Genomic DNA, 24637 nt, shown 5'->3' with positions numbered 1-24637 from the left:
AATATGTATATAATATGTATAGATATGTATGTGCATGTGTATATGGGCATGTGTATATGTATACTTTGTGTGTGTGTGTGTGTGTGTGTGTGTGTGTGTGGTCCCTGTGTGTTCTTTCACTGTAAGAAACCTGGCTCCCCAAAATACCACATTTACTTATTTGTTCAATTCTATAATATACCTAATGTAATTTTAGAACTACTCCACTATAATCTTTAGTGACAATTTTTATTAGTAAGAATACTTTTATTCTTTTTTTTAATATTTATTTATTTTTGGGAGGGCGCAAGTTGGGGAGGGGCAGACAAAGGGAGACAGAGGATCCAAAGCCAGCTCCATGCTGACAAGCTGGCAGCAGCAAGCCCAATGTGGGGCTTGAACCCATGAACTGTGAGATCATGACCTGAGCCAAAGTCATATGTTCAACCCACTGAGTCTCCCAGGTGCCTCAAGAATACTTTCATTCTTAAAGAATATTTTCTGATAAAATATAGCTTCACCAGCTTTCATCCTTTTTTTCTCACCCTTTTAGTGTCTTTATGTTTCAGCTTTGACTACCATAAACAGCCTGCGAATTTTGTTACCTACTATGATAGTCTACTGTGAACTTGTTGTTTTTTTTTTAGCTCATTTACATTATTAAAATTACTGTGAGTCTGGGTCTATTTCTAACATCTTATATGGTGCTTATGGTGCTTCCTATTTGTTCTTTTTCTTTTCCTCCACTTTCCCCCTGTCTCACTTTCATTGAATTGATAAGGTTTTGGCTCTTTCTGTTTGGAAGTTATATACACTGTTTTTGCTTGTTTTTTTAAAGGTTGCTAGTCAAATTTTGATATGCATATATAGCTTAATAATGCTTAATATTAATTAATAACTCTATACGAGAATTTTGGAACACTTAAGTCTAATCACCAGCTTCTTATTCTACATGTTATTGCTAGCAAGTATTTTATTTCTGCCCTGTCTTTTACTGTTTCCTCCTATCCATTAAGACTCATATCTCTAAGTTTATGAAAATTGCAAATATTTCCTGTGATGTGTTACTTGCAACCACATGAACTTTTAAAGGATTAAAGAGTAGCTTTTCCAACTTCATGTTGGGTGTCTCTACTAAGATTCCACTCCCTCAACACTATGTAATAACCAGCAATTGATATTATTATTTTTATTTTTAGGCATACAGAATTGCTTCTGCATAATGAAATTATACTCAGAGGAAGAAGATTGCATGTTCATATTTTAGCTATAAGGATAGATAGCAACTATATGTCTGAGAACTTTTCCTCTTATTCTGAATTTCAGAGATTATCTCATTAGAATTTCAACTCCACCAAATAGAGATAATGTTGTAAACTAAGTAATTTATTGAGAGCTTGCTGTGAAGGAGTTTATCAGTATTCTGTGGAAAGGCATAAGGTGAAATCTGCTTCTAGCAAGTGAACTCTAGAAAGTCACACTGGGAAAGATCATGGAGAAAAGAAAGCCTGTACTAGAAACTTGTGAGACTTGAGCTGTCATAAACCAAGGTACTTGGCACCAGAGGTGAACTCTGAGGACAAGGAATGGTGATGAGCAGCAAATGGTTAACATAACCTCATTCTGCCCTGATGTCCAGGGCTTATAACACTTGTATTATTCTTCCATTAGCTTTATGGGCCCCATTTTAGCTATGAGCCAAGACATTGAGGAAGTGTCAGTGTGAGCCTTCAAGGCTGCAATGGGAAGGCAAAGAGGAACATATATGAATGAGCTGGATCCATCATCTGTGAGCAGAGAAGATTAGGGGGCACAGTCTGGCCCAGCAAAAGATATTTCTAGGTGCCAGTATTTCAGTGTGATAATCTTAAGTGTTAGATTCAGAGGGTCAGTCCAGGCTCAAGCTGTCAGGTGTATGCAAGAAATCCAGGAGCTCAGGTGTTGGTGAAAACAAAGTACAGATGGTCTCATAAATAGCGATAATTTGCTTTCCTTTGCCTTTTTTTTTTGAACACCTACTGCATACCAAGCAATTCATATACATTATCTCTAATGTTCCCAAGGATCTTGAAAAATTGGGGTATTTTCAATCCCCATTTTACATGAAGAAACTGAGATTAAAAGGTATTAAGAGAATTGACCATTTTACATCTATACATCAGCAAAACTAGGGTCTAAATACTAGTTTATTTCACTCTGGAGTCTGATTTTTCCACTACCCCTACCATCTCTCAATGAAATGAGCTCATTGTTTTCAGCTGGGTCTTGACAGTTCCAACCATAGGTTAGACTGAAAAATATGCATTTTTCTTACTTTAAAATATATCTTGGATGGATTTTCTTATTCTGCACTCTTTTCACATCCTATTCCTCAAGTTGTTTTTATTATGCATAGATCTGGAGGCAGCTAATAGACATTTAAAAAGTCAGGTCAAAAAATAAGATAGCTGAGAGCCAATATGTGGAAAGATTACCACTATATTCAATTAAAAAAAGTTTATAGTACATGTGATAAATGGGTACTTTCCACAAGATGCCCTAGGAATAGGTTTATGATTTTGATTTGGGGAAAATTGTTTACTTAATAAGATCTGTGGTCTTATTTAATGGAAACGAGTACTGGAAGATTCTCACAGGTCTTATGTAGATTTGTACTATTTGCCAGAGATAGTAAATAAGATTGTCACTGCAGCTGACTAATTTTCAGGACAAAATTTGCATCTCCTCTCTTCAGGGATATTGTTGCCATGGTGATATTGTGACATCAAGCTTTGCGCAGAGGGTTGCTGCCTCTTACCTGTAGACTTTGGCCTGCACTGTGTAGGAAGAATTTCTGGACCACTTGGAGACATTTATATATAAATTTAACATATATAATATGTCAAAGCCAAGGTAAGGGTAGAGAAATGTCTATTAAGATGCTGACCTAGTGACTGTCATAATACCTCTTTCTATTTTGATGTCCATTTTAATATTCTGAAGATAAGTGAGAACATTAAACTATATATTTTCATTTGCATAAATTTAAGCTTCCAGTAAAGTGTTTTTCTTTTACACTCTGAAAATGTAGTCTCATTTGTAAAAGACTTGGAATCATTGAACACTGGAAAGAATATTGACTTTAGGGTGGGGAAAAAGAAATTAAAGTCCAATATTACTTTTTACTATGTGACTTTGAATTTAATCCCCCTGAATTTGTTTTGCTTATTTATAAAGTGTTGAGGAGATTAAAAAAAAACATTTTCCAGATATAAAGTACTCTGTTTCATTTTTGCTACCTTAATATTTCTATTCTAGAGAAATGGATTGGGTCAGTTATTTGGTCAATATAGCAGACTTTTTAGGATGGACTCGTTTTTTTTTTTGCTATGTTTGCTTGTATTTTACTGATTTTTTTTTTACAATAGATAATGAAACAATAAGACTAATGATATTGTTTACAGAGGGACCAATGGATGAGAAGAGGAAACCTGATCTCAATGTTATACGCCTATGGAAAAAGAAGATTCCATAAAGGAGAATGAAAATAAAGGCAAAATATATAGTCTTAGAGTCAAGAGAGTAAATGAAAATTTATAGGAATTAGTTAAGACACTGCACATTTAAATACAACAAAGAAGCCCAACAAAGAAGAGCTGAAAAGTTTCCCTTGGGATCAGCATTTAGGAAGTTAGTAATTAGAGCAATTCCCTGAGATCTGTTGAGAGGCTGTATTTCAGTGAAATGAGAAATGGGTGGATATCAAAAAATGGGAGTTGAAAGCGGAGATCACTCATTGAAGAATCATGGATAAAAAGAGAAGGAGAGAAATCTGATGGCCTCAGGAGTAGTACATAGGATCGGGGAGAATTTAAAATCTTTTCAAAATGGAAGACCCTGAGTATGTTGATAGGCTCAGAAGAAGCAGCCTGTTTCAAGCTGTGATATATAAAAGGGGGAATTAAAAAGGTGGCTCCAGCTGAGGGAAAGATCAATGAACACAAGAGCTTTGAACAGGAAAGACATCACCTCTGAAAGCAGAAGAAAGAAGGCAGAAGTGTGTGTCAGTGTGCACTAGTGTGTTGACTGGGAATCAGAAAGATGAGTGAGGCCACTACTGATAATTTAAATTTTCTTTGTGAAGTAGAAGGCAAGGTTATATGTGAGACAGGGAAATTTGGCCATTGTAAAAGAAATAAACAACTGGCCTTTTGTTAAAGGTGGAAAGATTGATTTTATTCAGGCTATTGCAGTAGGATAGAGACTTCAGTGTAAACTGAGCTCATATCTGCTAAAACAGATTTTTAAATGTTGGAGTATACTAAAGGAAAAGTACTGAAAGGTATTGGTTGGGGTTGGGGAGGTTTATCTATGTGACTAGGCCAGCTGCGTTTGCTAATTGGTACTTAATCAAAGTTAAGCTCCTACCCTCACACAGGTATTGGGAGACACAGATGGACGCTATCTTGTTGATTACATTTCAAAAGAATGGCTCCTAGGTCTTCAAGAAAGACGTTCCTGGGTTATAGAAGATACATCTCAAAGGTATAGAGGAAAGGTTTACAGCTGCAAGTTTTCTAAAGCAAATGTTCCAGAAAAAGGAGATCGGGATCCTATAGTCAGATTTTGGCTAGAACAAACAGCAATTTCTTTTGGGAGCATTGGGCTTTCTTGGGCATTTTAAGGAGACTGGGATCATCATTGTAGGGACATGGGCTTGAACTGATAGAAGTCCTGCTAGAGTTTTGCCAATAAGGAATTCCGAGAAGAATGTTTGTCACCATGTTAGTGTTTGACTTTTTCAAGATCATACTGATTTGGATCATTCAGGTGTGAAACCACAAGATGAGGCAGTGAGCCTGATATATAAAGTTTAAGCAATTTCAGAGAAAGCTCTTTAAACTGATCATATAAAAACTGATGCCAGAATGTTCAGTTTAGAGCAATATGGAAAACTCAAACAGACAAATAGGTTAAAGAGTACACAACTACAAAACCAACGTGAAAGAAGGGGCTATGGAGCAGAGCTAGAAGATAGGCACAGTGACTGTGTATGTGAGCTAGCTCTAGAAAATCTAATCTCAAAGGGTAGGGCCCAACTATAGCGCTGAGGGTTGTGAATAGTACTGATGGAAAGAACTAAGCAGAGCCGTTGTCTTAGCCTACAGAAACTTATTTGAGTATAGTTTTGGACCATGATGTTAGGACCAAAGAAAGTTCCCAAGGAACTTGGCGTACCTGGACCCAAAGTAAAAAAAAGAACAACTAGGTGAAGAGACCTCATGTGAAAAATTTTAACTTCTTGACTTTCCAGTGACCAAGTTCAAGATTAATTCTATAATTTGGAACAGAATTGGATTTGCAGGATTTTAACTTTTAGCAGTTATGAATTTGTGTCAAGAACTATGGAAAATGTCAACTGACCCTGCCTAGCAAAAAGAAAGATCATGGAGCAAGAACTAGGCAAGATATCTCATTGGCTTGTATTCTACATTTTCCCCTGGAGGAAGGTGTAGAGAAATTGACTTAAAGGCAGGGACCATTCAATGGTACAAATGGCAAAGATGAAATAATATGGTTAAACATGAACCATGTGGTGAAGTAGATATGGTTTCTTCACCTACTCGGTAAGTACCTCATTTGCATTCCTAACCCATGTAGTTTGAGTGAATCTGAATGAACCTCCAGTGAAAGAGGTGAACATATAACCAAAGTTGGGCCAATCAAAGCACTTCATAAGGTTAAAGTGATTGAGGATGGGCACATGACATTTCATTTAAGTTGTCATATTAATGTTCATAAAATTATTTATAATTTATCACTCTTTTGGTGTCTGGACAGTCTCTAGTGATGTTCTCTCATTTCATCCCTGATGTAATTTGTGTTGTCTCTCCCAATATCCTTCTGTCTGTCTGTCTGTCTCTCTCTGTCTGTCTCTTTGTCTCTCTCCCCTCCCCTCCCTTTCTCTCTCCTGCTTTGCTCCTCATTGCTTTTTTTTTTTTTTAAAGTTTATTTATTTATTTTGAGAGGGAGAGAGAGAAAGAGAAGGAGAGAGAATCACAAGTACACTCCACGCTGTCAGTATAGAGCCCAACACAGGGCTCAAGCTCACAAACCACGAGATCATGACCTGAGCCGAAATCAAGAGTCACGTGCTTAACCTACTGAGCCACCCAGGCACCTCTCCCCTCATTCCTTTTTCTTGATCAGTCTAGTTAGAGGTTTTTCACTATGTTTTGGATTGATTTTCTCTATTTATCTCTAGTTTCTATCTCACTGGTTTCTGTTCTTTATTTTTTTTTTCATTCTAATTACCTTGGGTTTAATTTGTTCTTCTTTTACTAGCTTCTTCAAGTAGAAGCTTAGATTTTTCTTTTTAGTCCATAACGATGCCCCTGCCCACCAAATTATATTATATTGGGCTTTTATTTTCATTTGTTTAAAATATTTCTTCTGGTACTCCTTTGTGATTGAGTGGAAACCAAGTTATCTGCTTTTTTGAGCAATTATTAGTAAAATAGAGAAAAGAGTATTATATATCTGAGTAAATTGTGAGAAAACTCATTGGAACTTTAAAAGATACTCTTAGTAACTGATATGCCCACAACCCAGTGGTTTAGCATATAAGGGAAAGGTAAGAATATTTGACTCAGATCCACACACATACCCAAGCACATCCAGGCTCATGAACCTTGATTTCTGCTTATATGCCGTGATTTGGCCTATGCCTCCAGCTCCCTCAGATATGTGTATTTGATAGAAGCTGCTTGCCTGAAGTCATTTTCAGAGAATGTATTCCTCATCATGGTCATGCGGCAGAGGATATTTGAATTACAGCAACTTAAGGTTTTATTAGTCCAAGTAATTTTGAATTTTAGATGGGAGACTTTAAACTGAGAAACACCTTTGAATCCTAAATGAATTACTTTGATGTTGGTTTTATAGTTACTGTCATGGGCAGTGTTAAGAGGAATTTGAGCTAATCTGCATTAAAAAATGAGCTATTTCGGGGCGCCTGGGTGGCGCAGTCGGTTGAGCGTCCGACTTCAGCCAGGTCACGATCTCGCGGTCCGTGAGTTCCAGCCCCGCGTCAGGCTCTGGGCTGAGTTCGAGCCCCGCGTCAGGCTCTGGGCTGATGGCTCGGAGCCTGGAGCCTGTTTCCGATTCTGTGTCTCCCTCTCTCTCTGCCCCTCCCCCGTTCATGCTCTGTCTCTCTCTGTCCCAAAAATAAATAAAAAACGTTGAAAAAAAAAATTAAAAAAAAAATGAGCTATTTCTATTTTACTTGCTTAAGGGTCAAAAAAGACAGGAAATAATAAAGAAGAGGGGAAAAGGAAGCTAGAATGGAAAATAAAATAGCATGCTGGGAGGCTGGAGCCCAGGGTATAGGTTTTTAAAATCCAGAAAGTGGTGATGAGGAGGAGAAGGAAGGAAGAGGCAAAGATAAGGAAGGAGGAGGTATTTGAGAAAGAAGACTCCCTAATACTGAATGTTAAGTTATTTGTGTTTCTGTGATGTACACACTTCCAATACCTCAAATCTTGAGGAGAGAGACACAAAAGCAAATGAGTTCTGTAAATTTTGCAGAATTAAGGAAGAGTGTTGGTTTCCACATCTGCATTGGCACCGGGCAGAATAGAAATAGCCTGCAAGAGATGGAAACTGAGCTAAAATTAGGAGTAGAAGCTTGGAATCGGATTTGGGAATGTAAACTCCTGGGAATTTTCAGAAATCTGAGAGAAGACATTAAACTTTTCAAACGCCATGGAAGAGATATCTAGCAAAATATTATTGTAGATTTATTGAGCAGAATGACCCTAAGTGACCCTGTGTTAACCTCAGGCTCTGTGCTGCCAAACACCAATAGTACTCTGTCACTGAGCATCTATTATTAACCTACCGCTCCTGGCAATGGCAGTCTGCTGGGGAAAAGCTGTGCAGAGAAATAGTTCCATTTCTTCCTCAGATTTTGGCATAGTATTAGGAGGAAAATTATGTGAAAAATGAAATGATTTCATGTGACTGTTACATGATAAACCAGCTTCCTTGGGTGACATATTATCAGGCTGAAAGTGTGTGGCATGAAGGTTTTCCTCAAATTGTTTAAAATAATGTATGCAAAGTTATTTTTAAAACAACTTAGTCACCCAGAATTTATTTCATTCCCAAAGGCAGTTCATAAATTAAGATTTACACTTAACATGCTGCTTTCTTAATTTGGAGCATGTTAATATAAGAAAATGACACACGTTATTTTGGGGCTTCTAACTCAGCTCTTGCAGAAATGCTGTTTTTATGCTCTATATGAAAGTTATATATCATATTTTCATGTTTAATTTCTTCATTTTTGATGTGTACATCTATAATATTGGTGGTTATATAGAAATGAGACTAGGAAATATATTATCTAGTATTCTGTCAATCCGAACTCTGTTTTATAGCATGTTTCCACAGTGAAAATTGAAGATAACAATGTAAATAAAACAGTATAAGATTTTGATATGTGGTTTGAATCATTTGCCTGAGAATATTATTACATTAAATTATGCTTGATTTCATCTTAGTATTTTGACATGACTGATAAAATCTTCAATGATAAAAACAACAGAGTTGTATGTCATTCATTGTCTCATTTTTTGTCTCATAATGAGATTTGGAAACAGGCTCAGAAAAATAATGCTTGTCTGTGGCATAATGGCTGATGCACTGCCTCTTAAATTCTACAAGTGTAAATATGCATAAAGTTCATATTCATGATTTATTTTAATCTTCAAAAGAATTGATACATTGGTTTGAATAAATACCCAGCAGGGTTCCATCATAGTTTCATGACTCAAGCTGTAATTTATGCCATATATATTTTTTATTTGAGATTGAAATATTATAAGAAGTTCTTATATGCATTTAGAAATATCCATTGGTAATTTTGTTTAATATTTGAAGTCTGCTGTATTCGATATCAAAAATTATTAACTTTGATTTTTCTTTTCTTTTGTTTGTACTTTGTAAACGAGTGCATACTACTTACAGGGCAATAACACTAATTATCATGCATTCACCAATACCGTTAATAAACAGAGAAAAACAAAATAAAATAAAAAATAACTCTAGGTAGTCTTTATAATATTTTGAGTTATTTTAAAATGTTGAATATTTAAACATTAGTATGGTTGTGTGGTATGAAGGCATTAATTTGTATAGTTATTGATTGCATTTGCCAAAATGAATTGTTTTCAAACTTTTTTTTTTCAAATCAAACACAGTTTATTACCCTAACTTGCCTCACAAAATCAAATTGCAAGCAGGAATGGATGGTCTGAGCTGATTGTTTCCAGATTTGTAAATTTCACAGACCAGTGAAATTAAAAGGAAAACAAATGAAGAAATTGGCATAGGTTTGTTAGTATTTCCTATTGCCAATGACTGTGTTAAACAAAACAAAATGAAATTATTTACAATTATCATTATTTTATAAAAGAGGATATATAAACAGCTCCTCCCCCCAAAAGGAAAAAAAAAAAAAAAAACAGATGGTTATAATCTCATATAGAAGAAGTCTTTGAGAACAGTTTATAAAACAAATTCTTTCTCATATTTATTTTTCATTGTTTATGACATGAATTCCAACCTCATGTTCAGAAAACTTTATCTAAATGGATATCAAGGGAACATATTTTTCAGCTATTACCCAGACACTCTTTTTATCTTCCTGTCCAGATTCTTGGCTCCACACCTCATTCCTGATCCCTGTTTGTGTTGTCTTCCCATTGCATAATCCTTCTAATTTCACACCTGGCTTTGGAGACCTAGGTTTTCTGTAAAGATTTTGGGCTATGCACACTCCCTTGGTTTTATCATTTTCTGCTGATTTAGGGTGAAAAATCCCTGTGCTACCCTCCTGCCCCTTGGAATTCCCACCCTAGCTGTGATAGCCTCAGCTTTGATAAAAATTCAGATATATTTTCCCCAACCTAAATCAAATTTCAGTTCTGCTAGTTATATCAGCACAGTCCATCTTCTCTTCCTGGGTATTAATTATTCCTTTTCACCAATGACATTTAAAATAAGAGCACATTTTGTTCAGTTGCATAATATAGTTATCTTAAGCTTTGAAAATGTGTGGGTTTTTAAATAATTATTATTTGTTTTTAATGTTTATTTATTTTTGAGAAAGACAGAGAGACAGAGTGCAAGCAGGGGAGGAGCAGAGAGAGAAGGCGATACACAATCTGAGGCATGTTCCAGGCTCTGAGCTATCAGCACAGAGCCCAATGCGGGGCTCCAACCCACGAACCGTGAGATCATGGCCTGAGCTGAAGTTGGACACTTAACCCAGGTACCCCTATAATTATTTTTTTAAACACAATTTAATGAGGTGAGTTCACATCATGATATGTTTTAAATGATATTTTATAGATTGTAGGACCTGAAATTTTCAAAATTTCAAAATAAAAAAAGGGTGTTTTGAGGATCCTCAAGCAGGTAACCTCAAGGTGAAGGGAGCCATAGCAATCACGTTCCACTATGCCATCCATAATGCAGAATAATGATGTCTGAATTAAATGCTCATCCAACCTCCATTTGGACACTCCTAGTCATGGAGAGTTCATTGCCATATAAGTTATCTCATTGTATCGTGGGGCATCATCATGGAAATTTCTCTCCTAGAATGACCTAAAATCTGCAACTCTGTATCTTTTTTCTAATAATAACCTTTCAAGTATTTGAAGATAGTTATCAACTCCCTCAGGAGTCTTTGCTTCTTTAGCTTAAACATTATTAGTCCTTTCATCTATTCACTTTTCATATGACATATTTTTTGGACCTTAATCTTTTAGACTGAATTTTCCTAAATATATTGACTATTTTCACAGTGTTTTTTTTTTTTTAATTTTTTTAATGTTTATTTATTTTTTAGACAGAAACAGAGCATGAAAGGGAGAGGGTGAGAGAGAGAGGGAGACACAGAATCTGAAACAGGCTCCAGGCTCTGAGCGATCAGCACAGAACCTGATGCGGGGCTCGAACTCACGGACCACGAGATCATGACCTGAGCCGAAGTCAGATACTTTACTGACTGAGCCACCCAGGCGCCCCTACGATGTTTTTTTTTAATGTTTATTTATTTTGGAGAGAGAGAGAGAGAGGCGGGGGGGAAGGGGTAGAAAGGAGGGAGACCCAGAATCCAAAGCAGGCTCCAGGCTCTGAGCTGTCAGCCCAGAGCCTGACGTGGACTTGAACCCACAAACCCATGACCCGAGCTGATGTCAGATGCTTAACCGACTGAGCCACCCAGGAGCCCCCATTTTCACAGTGTTTTTATTCATGGCAGCTTCTGGCTGGTCACCACATTCCTGAAAAAAATTCTACAAAACAGAGCATGGTTGACTATTTCTTTTGGATCATCTGAACAAAGTACTCCTATTAATTAATACAGCATAAGACTAGGTTAGATCCTCAAAGATGTTCACATGAATTTTGTAATACAAAAATCCCTAGATTTAATCTTTGTGCTAAAATAGATTCTTTTTATCCAGTTTTTGTTTGAATTTCTGAACCAAAATGTAGGGCTTCAGATTTAACTTTGTGAAAATTAATGTTGCCAATACATTTTAGCACTCTCTGTAAGATGGAGATACTTTACATTATTTAAAGAAAGATCACTTTAAATCTTGTTGTATTATATAATATATGTATTTCTCCATCTCCTCTTATTTGCACATTCAGCTCAGTTATTTTAAAATAAATTTGTGTCAAAGATAAACAACAAAATGAATATGCTCAGGAACTCTGCAGTTGAGACTTCTCATCAAGTTTATACTCTGGCATTAATTCACATTAATTGAATATAGTTTTGAATATAAGTCCAATTAAATATATTATTATTCATCCCATGTTTTATTCAGAGGTATGATTGGAAACTTTATTGCTTCCTTTCTAAAAGATAATAATATCTGAATAGCCATCTCAAACATAAAATGACCCTATTCAATAGTTTTAGACATATTAGTTTTATTTTCTGGAAGTTTGTTGGACTTTTTTTTCCCATCAAAATGTAAAGTCTTTATAAGAGATGTGTTAGTTAACACAGATCCTTTAGAAAGGAGGGCCTGAGGAGCAGTCAAAGTGTTGCTGCCTAAAGAGGTACAAGCATTTGTGTGTGGTAAGATAAAGAGAAAAAAGGAACTGAGGCAAGGAACAGAGTGAGTGGAACAGAGCCAGTAGATTTCTCAGTGGGCATGTTTGCTTAATATTTAGTACTTCCCAGAAGATTGTAAGGAGTAATCCCACCTCAGTGCATGGAAGAGAGTTAAAAGGGGGAAATATATCTGCCTTGGTCTGTGTTATTCCTGCTTTGTATCAGTCAAGATTCACCCACACTTACTCCCCATATGCCACCAGCTCAACTATCTTGTCCTTCCAACTTTGTTCTCCCCTGGTATATCTGTGCCTGTCAGTATGTAGTTAGGAGGCAGCAAATCTCAAACCTGGAATTAAACCACATGTATTAGTCTGCTTAGGTTGCCATAACAAAATACCGTAGGCTGGGTAGCCTAAACAACTGATTTCTAAAAGTTCTGGAGGCTGGAAAGTCCAAGATCAGAGTGCCAACCTGGTCAGGTGGTGGTGACAGCTCTCTTGCTGGCATGCAGATAGCTACCTTCTTGCTGTGTCCTCACATGGTAGCGGAAGAGACAGAGTCTGAAGTCTCTTCTTCAAAGGGTGCTAATCTCATGCTGAAGATCCCACCCTCAGGGGCTCAATATGTGGGGACACAATTCATTCTATAGCACCCTCCCCCTCAAATTCATGTCCTTCTTACATGAAAAATACATTCATTCCATCCCAACAGCTCCAACACTTTTAGTTCATTCTATTATCAACTCTAAAGTCTAATAGAGTCCAAAGTCTTATCTGAGTGTCTTTTAAAGCAGATATGGGTGAGATTCAAGATTCAACTAATGCTAAGGCAAAATTCTAATCTAACTGTGAACCTGTGAAACCAGACAAGTGATATGCTTTCAAAACACAATGGTATTCCTATTCCAAGTGGTAGAAATGGGGAGGAGAAAAGGGGCAACAGGTCCCAAGCAAGTCCAAGACCTAACAAGGCAAATTATATTAGATCTCAAGGTTGGAGAAAATCCTCTGGTTGGATGTTCTGTCGTCTACACCCAGTAGGGTGACAGCATACCCATCCTGCCATCACCACCATGGCCCTTTGGGGCAGCCCTGTCCCTTTTGGTCAATATTGGGCAGAAAACAATAGAAATACAACACATTGCTAATGTGTAAATTAATATAATCTTTCCAGAGAACAACTTTGCAATGCAAACCAAAAGCCATAAAATTTTGCATATCTTCTGGAGCAGTGACTTCAAGTGTAGCTATTTATAGTAATAATATTTCTATAGTTGCATAAAACATTATAATACAAGAATGTTTATCACAATAATTATATTAAAATGAAACATGTGGAAACCCCAAATGTCAACAGAGATTGATGTAGTTACTCAGTAGCCGAATGTGCAGACAAAAAGAATGACAACATCTTACTCAGACTATTTAATGTCATATAAGAAATCCAATGTATAATATATAAATGAAGCAGGTTATCAAACAACATGTGAAATTGTGGTAGATGCTGTGTGTGTCACAGCCATGTACCTTCACCCTCACTATTTCAGTCTATGCTTGCTCGACTTCTAATTGCTGGATTCTACTTCTGTTTGCCTGAGTTTTCTTTGTCCAGGTGCTTAGCAGGCCAGAATGCTAAAGAATAATGCTCCTGGATGCGTACTTGCCCAATAATTGATGGAGTTCATGTACAAATAGCCCAGGTCACACACTCTTTTGCTGAAGTGCTCCATACTGACTCCCAGAGTTCCTCATTGGGATCAGATCCAAGAATCCACAGTGATGACTTCCCAGGTAATGTACCCTCTGTTGGCTGCTTTGTCTTCCCTGACTCACTTTTCTACCTTCCTACCTGTGTTTCCTGATGTCATCACTGAGGTGAATGACTAGCACTCAAATCCTTGTCTCAGGGTCTTCGTCTAGGTACATGCAACTTAAAATACAATTCAAACAATTTCAATTAAAAATAATATTTATGTCTCTATAAAACTGATTGCATATATGTCCATTGAATTAGCAATTCTGGTTTTTACTGGGGCTGGTGAGATTATAGATGGGCATTTTATTCCTTTTTCCCTATTTGCGTTATTTTGAACGGACGTGGAAGAAGCAAAAAAATAATAAAAGTTATTTTAAACAGGAAAAAACAACAAATGCCTTTTCTCTTGTTCACTCTTTCTCAATCCTATTCTCATTTCAGTCCCTTCAAAGGAAAGCTACTTAATATGAGTTCTATTGATTTATAGTGCAAAGACAGTGTGTAATTATATAATGGCTTTTAGTCAAAGGAATATTAAAGGTAATACAGGCCTCAAGCTGTTCCTGTAGCAAGTGAATTTCAATTTTAAACTTTCAGTGTTCTTTCTGCCTTGGCTACATCTTTAAATATTTCAGAGCTAAGAAATTCTGTTTTTCACCAGAAGAGGATTGACCTGTATAAACCAATGGCATTTTCAGAATTGTACGTACAGATATGCCTGAAAAGTACCCTTTTCCTAGATTGTGTTATTTTAAAGTAATCCTGATTCCTTTTATATGAAAAGGTATCAGACCTCAGGACTTCAGAAATGTTCATTTTCACAAAAGCTTGAAGGATAGTTGTTTGCTTATCATGCAATTCTATTTGTAGGGCTGGAGAGAATAGTAAATTCTTTAGACAAATCTTTAAGTCTTTGAAATGAGTATTTCTGTGAGTGGAAAGGATGTGGAGCCAAGAGTTAGGAGACTTGAATTCATAGCCTTGGACCAGCTAGTGACCTGTTTGTTCAGCTGTGGGGTTAATAAACTTCAGGCAGAGACAAAAGAATGAGCAAAGTAAAGGAATGTGTTAATACCTATTGGGAACAGGCAAGTTGCATAATGAGTAAAGTGATCTATTTTGGACCATTTTTTTTTAATGTTGATGAACACATGAGTACTGAGAGGTATTTCTTTACCCTAAGAAAAGCAATGGTGCAGGTTTGGCTGATAGTAACAAATGCACTTGGTCTCAGTTATAAAGGGTGTATGGGAACTGTGGTCTACGGATGATTGTATTAGTTTGCTAGGGCTACCATAATAAAATATCACAGAGTGGGTGACTTAAACAACAGAAACTGCTTTCTTCCAATTCTGCAGGCTGGAAGTCCAAGATCAAGGCTTCTGCAGGGGTAGTTTCTCCTGAAGCCACCCTCCTGGCCTTACAGATGGCCATCTTCTTAATGTGTCCTCTCATGGCCTCTTCTCTGTGCATACACTCCTGGTGTTTCTTCATGTAAGGACACCAGTCCTGTTGGATTAGGTCCCCGCTCTAAGAGACCGATTTTAACTTAATCATCTCTTTAAAGACCTTTTCTCCAAATAGGGCTACATTCTGAAGTACTAAGGACTGGGACTTCAACATATGAATTTTGGGGTACACTATTCAGTCCATAACAGTGACTTGGGTAGTAAGGACGATGAAGGCTCAGATCTGGGGACTGCTGAACTCCGTAACTTAATGATCTATCAAAATCTATTTTGAATCTCAGGCTATATTTTTCTTGATATAGCTTTGAAAATCTGTTTCTAAAATTAAATTTCTATGTGTCTGTTTCTTTTCTTTTGAATTGTAAATATAGAAAATTGCTAACAATTGGCTCCACTTAAAAGTAAGTTGACTATGAAACATTCACACACACACAAAATTGATTATATATTAGGCCAAAAGAAAAAAATGTCAATACATCCCCTAAGGTGGAAATCCTGAAACTACAGCAATAGAACAAGAAATCAATGACTAAAAGATGTTAAAAAAAAAAAAAAAGTAAAGGAAGATAGTAAAATAATTGCAAATAAAGCATTTAAAAAAAAAAACTCTTCTAAAAACTCAGGTTAACAAGGCAAGTAAAAACTATGTGGTAGCAAGGGTAGTAATGAAAACTTTTCAATTATTCCTATTCAGTACTCTGAAATTATGATGTTATTAAATCAAAGTTATAACAATAAATTAATCTTTATAAATAACTAGGAGTAAAAAATAAAATGTATTAAAACTATATTTTTGGAAAGCAAAACAATTCAAAATGTATGTGCTATACATTCTGCCTCAGAAGGCAGATAAGTTGCAATACTAAAGAAATAAAAAAAACAGAATTAATGAAGATGAGAGCATAAATTAATGAAACAGAAAAGAAAATATTTATCTTCAGAGTGATTTCTTTTTCTTTCCAGAGCTATTTCTTTAAAAAGGCCATCTAAACAACACAGATAAACAACATCCATGATGGGAAATTATTTACTTAGATTTTGAAGAAATTTAACTATTTTAAATGAGTACTAACTACATACATTTATATCAATAAATTTGACAATATAGCTCAAATGAATACCCTTCCTGAAAAAATTAGCAATTTGTACTCAAGAATAGTTAGAAACTATAACTAAAGAAACTCTAAAGAATAGTTAGAAACTATAAATCAAAGAGCTCTTTCCCCTCTTCACCCCTGACCCATAGGTATCAGATCCAAATGTTTGGAGAGCAAATCCAATTCAATTTGTAAGGCACAAAAATTTGAGATATTAAAGCTATTGCAAAACATAGATAAATATATACAAATTAATAATTCATACTATGAAAATGGTATGTTTTAGTTCTAAAAATGTTGGAAGAGAGCACCAAAAAAAAGGAAATTTGTGGACTTCTATATATGAACATAGAAACAAAAATATTAATGACAGCCATCTAATATAATCTAGCACAATATTAAAACAACACTGTGCTATATTTCAGAAATACAAAGATCGCTTAGCATTTAGAAATCTATTAAAGTAATTCACTACATCAGTAATTAAGGAGAGAAAGTACATGATAGATGCTAGAAAGTTCCTCTGATGAAGTTTAACATCCATTTCTGAGGAACATCTTTAGTAACTTGTAAATCAAAGGAAATATGCTTAGTTTTAAAAGTTTTTTTTTTTAAATCAGTAGTTAACAGCAGAAATCATACTCATTAAGAAACACTAGAGGAATTTCCCATAAATTTAGGAAAAAGACAAGGATGCCCACTCATTACTATTATTTAACATCAGGCTGGAGACCCAAGGATATGAATGGGCAGTTACAGAAGACTGCAAATGAACAATAAACATGAGAAAATATGCTCATCTCTAGTAATAATAGGAATGAAAACTAAAACTACAATAAAATGTAATTTTTACTAATTGGATAAAAGATTAACAGTGCTTGATTTTGATGCAATTGCTCTCATTACCTAAGCCCTTCTTATGTTCCTTCCTGTCTCAGTGCCCCTACTTCTCTATGGATTAATGAAAATCACTTTCATTAGAACTAGTTCTAGAACTAGAACTAGTTCTTTCATAATTCCAGAACCTCAAGGCATCCACTGACAGTTGATGGCTTTCTCTTCTGAAAAAAAACTACAGATGGGAAAGATCTGAGTAGTTGAGGGAGGGTTGGGATGGAATGGGGGGAGAGCTTTGGTCCTGTGGATGGTGGTGGTTTTTCTCTTTCTTTCTTTCTTTCTTTTTTTTTGTAATTTTTAACGTGTATTTATTTTTGAGGGAGAGAGAGAGAGAGAGAGAGAGAAACAGACCACGAGTGAGGTGGGAGTGGGGGTGGGGGTGGACAGAGAGCGAGGGAGACACAGAATCCAAAGCAGGGTCCAGGCTCTGGGCTGTCAGCACAGAGCCTGACGTGAGGCTCAAACTCACTAACCATGAGATCATGACCTGAGAAGTCAGCCACCTGACCGACTTAGCCACCCAGGCGCCCTGGTGGTTGTTATTTATTTTTTTTTAAGTGTCTGAGAATAAATACACCTTGCCACTGTAAGGATTGATTTCCTTCCTGCCCATTAACATGACTTAAATCCTATTTCCTGAAAATAGTAACCATTACAGTCTTTGCTATGGTGCAATCTTTTCCTTGTTCAAGGTTATACTACAAACCTCTATCACATTAATCTACATATGAATAGAAAATGGCCAATTTGCTGATTTCTAATCCCCAGAAATCTCCACTGACCACTTGACTGTATTTGCAGTAGGCAGGGAAGGGTGGAGGACATTTCAATGCACTCTCACTTTGGTAGCAATGGGCAGAAAAATTGTATTACACGATTGGACTTCAACAAAAAAAGCAGCCAGAGGCCATTTGGACTGGCAGTCTAGTTCTTAATCACAAAAGAATTAATGAAGAATTAATGATTCATCTAAGCCCTGTGCTATCTTTCCTGGATCTGGAGGCTAAATGCTGGCAATGTCTTCTTAACTGTGCTGAGGGGTCAGAAGAGGGACTCTCAGGGAGACCTTATAGCTTGCGCAGGCTGCCCCAGTAGGGTCCTTCTCTTTGCCTAATGTACAAGGTATTCTTGCTTGGGAAAGTGCCCTATCCACAAAAAGTCATATATCTTATCTTGTTGAGACCACAGGCAGTTAGGATGGTTGATTTTTGCTTCTGGCCAAACCATAAAGAGCTAAAAATGACCCATATAGTCTGGAGGGATGGAAATAAGATAGATTCTGAGTAATAGATTCAATTCCATTACTCAGGGATGTATAAAAAGTGAAGTTTTCTATAGAGACTTCACTGAGACCAAGATTTAATAGCAAGAATAATCCTAAGGACAGAAAGGTAACTGTTAGTCCACCATATTGGATCAGAGATAAAGATCTTGGGTCAGAGTTGGGGTTTGAAAAGTATAAATCTTTAGTGCAGTGGATGACCAATGGTTCCTGCAGTCACAGAGGACCACCACATGGGGGTGGCAAACCTTTGCAATCATGAAGGAGCCAGCGCAACTTGTTTCTGGGTTGTGAGTCTCAGGTGAGATATCACATAGGTCATGAAGTACCTAAAAGCAATTGTTCACACACTGGTATAATCATTCATGATTTTGTTTTCTTGTGAAGATATTTAATAATAAGAAGAAAATCATTATTTTTCTCCATGCTGTCATACATTGCTTTATAAAAAGAGGAATCCATAACGACTCCCTTGTGAGCTTATTCATTTTTACCTGAATATCAGATATATTTTTCCTCTCCTGGAAAACAGTTCATTAATCAGATTTGAGGGTTCCTTTATCTTTGTTCCAAATACATTAACTAATTCTATCAATATCCTTATTACATGGAGATCAAATCTTTTGAGTTCCTCATTATCCTTCTATAGCACAGTTTTGTCTAAATCCTTCTCCTTCAGTAAAACATTGGAGATATTTTATGTCTTAAGTTCACCAAGTCTCATGCACTAGAAATTCTTTTTTCCAGTTTTTCTTCTCATTCAAACAGTTATTTTCTATCTTTATATAATGTTGATATACATTGAATGTTGCTAGCTGTTCACTGTCCCCTGATTTCATCCTCTTCTTTTCTATAGTGACACAACTCCTGAATTTTAGCTGTGCATGCTGTTCCTTTAAACCTTTTTTTCTTTTCTTTTTTTTTCCCCCACTAGCTGGAATGGAGATTTCATGGGCCATGTGCATGAATGATCTCACTGATGGCAGAGCAACAAAATCAAGGGCCTGTGGCCATCAGTGAGATGGCTCAGTAGCAAGTGAGTCTATATACTAATACAAGCATCTAATATGTGCCAGGTGATAGTTGAGCACATTATGTGCATTACCATATTTAATCTTCATAACCACTCTGTAACACAAGTCTTGTCATTATTGCCATTTTACAAATGAGTGAATCAAGGGACTTAAGAAGTTTGGCCAAAGCCACACAGCTAATAAGTGGGAGACCTAGAGCTTCTGCTCTGAACCATCATGCCATGTATCTACTCAAGGATGACTCCATTCCTTCCCTCATTTCTCACATATAATTAGGACCACGGCCTGCAAATCATTCTTGATGCTAGTGTTGGAATCTATTCCTTTCTTCCAGTTCTGCTACCATAAGCCACCCCTGTTCTCCCCCGGTAGTTTCCCAGCTGCCAATCATATTCTCTTTAATTCGTTTTCTTTTAACGTCCAAAGTTACCTGCCTCCCCAAATAGATTTGATGGCTTGGATTCCTTGTCAATTCTTTAACAAAGGCCCTTGTTTATGATATGGCTCCTGGAATGTCTTTTTGACCTCCTAATTTTTGCCCCACTTCCTCTGTCAACCCCCACACCATCTTTTCTCTATTCCCCACTAATACTAATTGACCTTTGCTCATGCTGTGTTCAGCCATGTGTATTCCTGCCTTGGAGCATTTGCACGTGCCTGGAGTATTAATTCATGACTCTCCCTCACTGACTCCTCCTCCTCCCTTAGGTTCAGCTTATGTCTGAATTTTGGAAAGCGTTCTCTGACTCTTTGAATCTGTGCTGGCTGATAACTCCAAGAAGCAGCTCTGGTCATTTGAATCAGGTATAACATTTGCCTTTATGTCTCTGATATATTCTTGACAAGCCTATCAACTCCTTGAGGGCAGATCTCTTTTGTTTATTGCTATATCCAGTTGAGATCACAGGGCCTGGCATAAACTAGGCATTTAATAAATATATTTGGAATGACTGAATAAATGGATGAAACTGGGAGGTGGCAGCAGATGGCCATGAGGCTCCCTAGGTCTGTGCTTGTGACCTTGGTTCAGGTCTGAAATTATGAATTCTGGAATTGGAAACATTGATTTTGTGTGGTTTCTTCTTCACCAAGCATCTTGATTATAGCAAGCACTTAAAATGGCCTACCCCAACATCATCCTACTAAGTTAGGATTATTACAAAGGTGAGTGCTTATGCTTTAACTCTTCAACGGGTAATTGTGTACCCCTTTACCCGCCAAAAATATGTGAGGGGAATATTCCTCTGCTGCTGGTTTCTGCAGCTGGTAGTGTTGGAAATGTCCATATACTGGATGTGTGAAGTGGATGAAGCCAAAAATTTTCAAGGGAACCCACAGAGAGCAGCTATTGTGATGTGTCACAGTGTCCTCTGATCTAAGCTTCAGGAAATCTGGCTCATTGTTCATGTTTCTGGACTCACAGTCAAATGCCCTAGCGAGCCATGTATCTTCTTTATCTCTGCCTCAGCATTCGGTAAGTTCTGCCATACTACACCAGCTTTATTCTCAGAGCAGGGAGAACAAGGGAGTGATGGTCACAGCATCTTTCACAGGAAGTTGTGGGGTTAGGAGTGAAGATTTTATGAGTTGGAAAGGAGAAATCACTCTAGGCCAGCCACCTTGATCTCTTCATATTTTCTCTTAAAATGACTACCATCCATAGCTTATTTTTTCTCTTTCCGATACAAGATGCGGGGAGGTGGGGCTGTTAGTAGTGGACAATGGTAATCATGATCTAAGTTCAAAAACCTTAAATCAAGTTGGCTATCCTTTATTGTTATCTCCAGATTTGGATGGTTGCCAAGATCTTTAAATTCTGCATGCCAAACACCAGTGCTGTCTGTCCTTTCTATTCCATTTCAGTAGTCATCACATGGGTGTAAAAGCCTCAGTGACTATGAGTCATCAGACTAACTGTAACAACTTCCTCTCCAGGCTCCATGTCTGTAGGCTCTGCATTTTTAATTTACCGTACACGCTACAACTCAATTAATCCTCATGAAGGTCTGTACTGACCTGGTCCCAAACCTTGGCTATTCTCCATGACCTTCAGGATAAATTTCAAATGCTAATAATTCAAGATGCTCATAATCTGGGCTCAATTTACCTGTGCAGTATAACATCTTATTGTTTTTCTAGGTTGATTATACCTATAACTGACCTTGTTGGGGAGAAATCACATTTTCTCCATTTTCTTCAGCAAGCTAAAGCTCTTTAAATGACAAATCCATCAGGTTCCATGGCTTTTTGGTCAGTCTAGTTCTTAAAAACTCCCCTCTAGTGCAATTTTTAAATTCTACTTTTAAAAAAAAAATTTTTTTTAATGTTTGTTTATATTGAACAGAGAGAGAGAGAGAGACAGATTCAGAGACAGAGCATGAGTGGGGGAAGGGGCAGAGAGCGAGGGAGACACAGAATCAGAAGTCTCCAGGTTCCGAGCTGTCAGCACAGACACCTAATGGGGCACCTGGGTGGCTCAGTTGGTCGAGTGTCCGACTTTGGCTCAGGTCATGATCTCGCGATCTGTGAGTTCGAGCGCCACGTGGCGCTCTGTGCTGACAGCTTGGAGCCTGGAGCCTGCTTCGGATTCTTTGTCTCTCTCGCTGTCTGCACCTCTTCCTCACACACACACACACTCTTTCTCTCTCTATCTTTCTTTCTCTGTGTCTTTCTCTCAAAACATAAACATTAAAAAACTTAAAAATAAATAAAACTCTACTTTTATCTCCTCCCTTCCATTTAATAGGCTTCATCTGTGTCCTGGAGATCTTTAGGATGTTCTTGCCCTCCTCTTTATCTTCTTTCCCTGGTTCTAGATCCTTAGGTGTGTTAAGGAGGGGGAGGAAATCCCTTTTTCTTTGATGGTCATTGTAATCTTCTTTCCGGGGTTGTACCTGTTTCTCTACTATCAACTCATTGTCGATGCCTTCTGTGTTTTCCTTACCGAATTGTGGGATTGTTAGCTGCTCTACAGCCACCTCCCTTCCTTATCCCCATGTCCCCCTTGTCCTCTTCCTCAGCTCAAAGAGGTTCCAAAGGCAAATCATCTTATATGCTGATATATTCCAAACATGAAATGAAAGATCAGTTACCCTTGTGTACTGAGTAAATCTCTTGGAGATGACATCACTTGGCTTTGGGGGAGGATTAAGCACCCCTCCCCCTTTTATGGAGAGGAGAGGGGAAAATAATATGAAACTCTTGCCCTGGCAGATGACTTATATTTTTGAAATTTCCTCCACTCCCATACCCCCACCATTGCACATTCCTCTGCTAGTGTAGACTGTCATGAGGTAATGGTTGTAGGATAGATAACATAGCTTAGTTACCTCTAAAAAGCCTTAAAGGAGTGTCTAACGTTTCAAGGGTTTTCAGAATGTGCTTTTTTTGGCTGTTGGTCCTTAGCTTTAAGTTCTGGGAAATTAGGAAAAGTCTAACTCAGTGTTCTTATAGATTCTCAAATAGGCATATTTCTTATAATAAAAATAATAGCTGGATTTTACTATGCATTTAAAAGGCTAACTATTGTACAAAGTACTTTGTTGCATTATCCCATTTAATCCTCTAACCACCTAATAGAGTATGTATTACTAGTATCATTCTCATTTGATAGATGAAGCGCTTGAAGTGTAAATAAGTTATACAACTTTTCTAAGGTCATATATGCAGGAAGTGGCAGTACCAGGACAAACCCAGGTCTGTCTGACTTCTGTACCCACACTCAACCTCTATGACATATTGTCTCCAAATACACCATGCACTTTGCCTTTATCCATATTGTTGAAATTAGACTTTAGAGATTATCCACTTAGATATTTCCATCATGCAGATCAGAGCCTTCACTGAGAGAGGATAGGTGAATTTGTCAAGGTCACATATCAGAACTTCCTCTCCTGAAATACCTCCTTTGCTATCCTATATATCTAGACCCTCTGTGGCCTTCAGTACCTAGCTCAGGTCCCGTCTCATCCCACCTCCTAAAGCCTTTCATGTCCAGCCCAGTCCTCAGTGGTCTCACTTTCCTCTGAAACTGACACCATGTCCTGCTGGTATACCATTTACTTGGCATTTCCACATAGACTATCTTGCCATTTATTTAATTCCCATGTGACTAATTTAAAAAATCATTCCACATGCACATGCCTTTCTGTGTCATATAGATTGTAAGTAACATGAGCAGTACCTTAAAAACTATTTTCTCAGGTTGCATTTTCATTTTAGATTATTGTAAATGTGTTGAGCACCTAACAAGGTTAACGCAGTGTGTACCTGGAGATGAGTAAGAAATTCTCTAATCTCAAGGAACTTTCTGCTTTGTAAAGAAAATAGTTTAGGTGCATACATTATTGTTTTTAAAAGAACAAGTAATATAAATGCCAAAGGTATGAAACTTGAAAGGACAGATTATATCAGGTTTGAGAAGATTTGGGAGGCTTCTTAGAGGAAGCAGATGAAAGATCATCCCTGAAGGTGAAGATGTGGGTTTATGAGCATTGAAGGCCAAGGAAAACCAAAAGGAAAGAAATGGTGCTCAGGGAAAAGGGCTCATTATGTCCTCTTTTGCAGTGTGGAGGCCCCACAGGTTGACTGCAGATTACAGACTTTGTTTGACCAGTACAATATTTCTTTACCAATTATAATCTGAATGTCCTTAGGTAGTCACGCCTACTCTTCATACTCTCTGTTGTTTTGCAACAGGTCTGCCTAGACTCTGAAGCTTTTGGAGTGAGGAGATAACAGGAGGATGCTGGTAAGATGGCTGGAAGACCAATGTAATACCAGGGTAGAGATTTTCAACCAAACGAGTCATTGGGGAAGACCCAAGTTTTGGAGGGAAAGAGTAATGTGATAGGAGCTGCACTTTGAGGTGGTAATTCTGGCAGTGATGTATAAGATTGATTTAGAAGAAGGAAGTGGGGATCAAGAATTCAATGCTTCCTATGTTCCCTTGCAGCCTATGGCACAGGTAGGTGTAGCTCTCCAACAGTTCTTGTGGCCCGTGT

At 37.3% G+C, this 24637-nt stretch overlaps 1 long non-coding RNA gene across 4 annotated transcripts in view; it reads left to right on the top strand.

Annotated features, from left to right (window-relative positions):
* Window positions 1–7248: 7248 nt before the first annotated feature.
* Window positions 7249–24637, top strand: part of LOC132669092 (uncharacterized) — a 48021-nt gene continuing 30632 nt past the window's right edge. Inside the window, exons 1-5 of one of the 4 annotated variants that reach the window (XR_009605996.3) lie at window positions 7249–10294; window positions 13698–13890; window positions 19535–19636; window positions 20343–20438; window positions 24333–24384. This is a non-coding gene — a long non-coding RNA (uncharacterized LOC132669092). Of the gene's footprint in view, window positions 10295–11125; window positions 13891–19534; window positions 19637–20342; window positions 20439–24332; window positions 24385–24637 lie in introns of those variants that run through there. The other 3 variants (XR_009605994.3, XR_009605997.3, XR_009605995.3) reach the window with 3 other exon arrangements.

The sequence above is a fragment of the Panthera onca genome, chromosome B3 (genome assembly GCF_046562875.1).
Source record: "Panthera onca isolate mPanOnc1 chromosome B3, mPanOnc1 haplotype 2, whole genome shotgun sequence".
Lineage (NCBI taxonomy): Eukaryota > Metazoa > Chordata > Mammalia > Carnivora > Felidae > Panthera > Panthera onca.
Note: the sequence above shows the minus strand (reverse complement) of the source record. Positions and strands in the feature narration are given on the sequence as shown.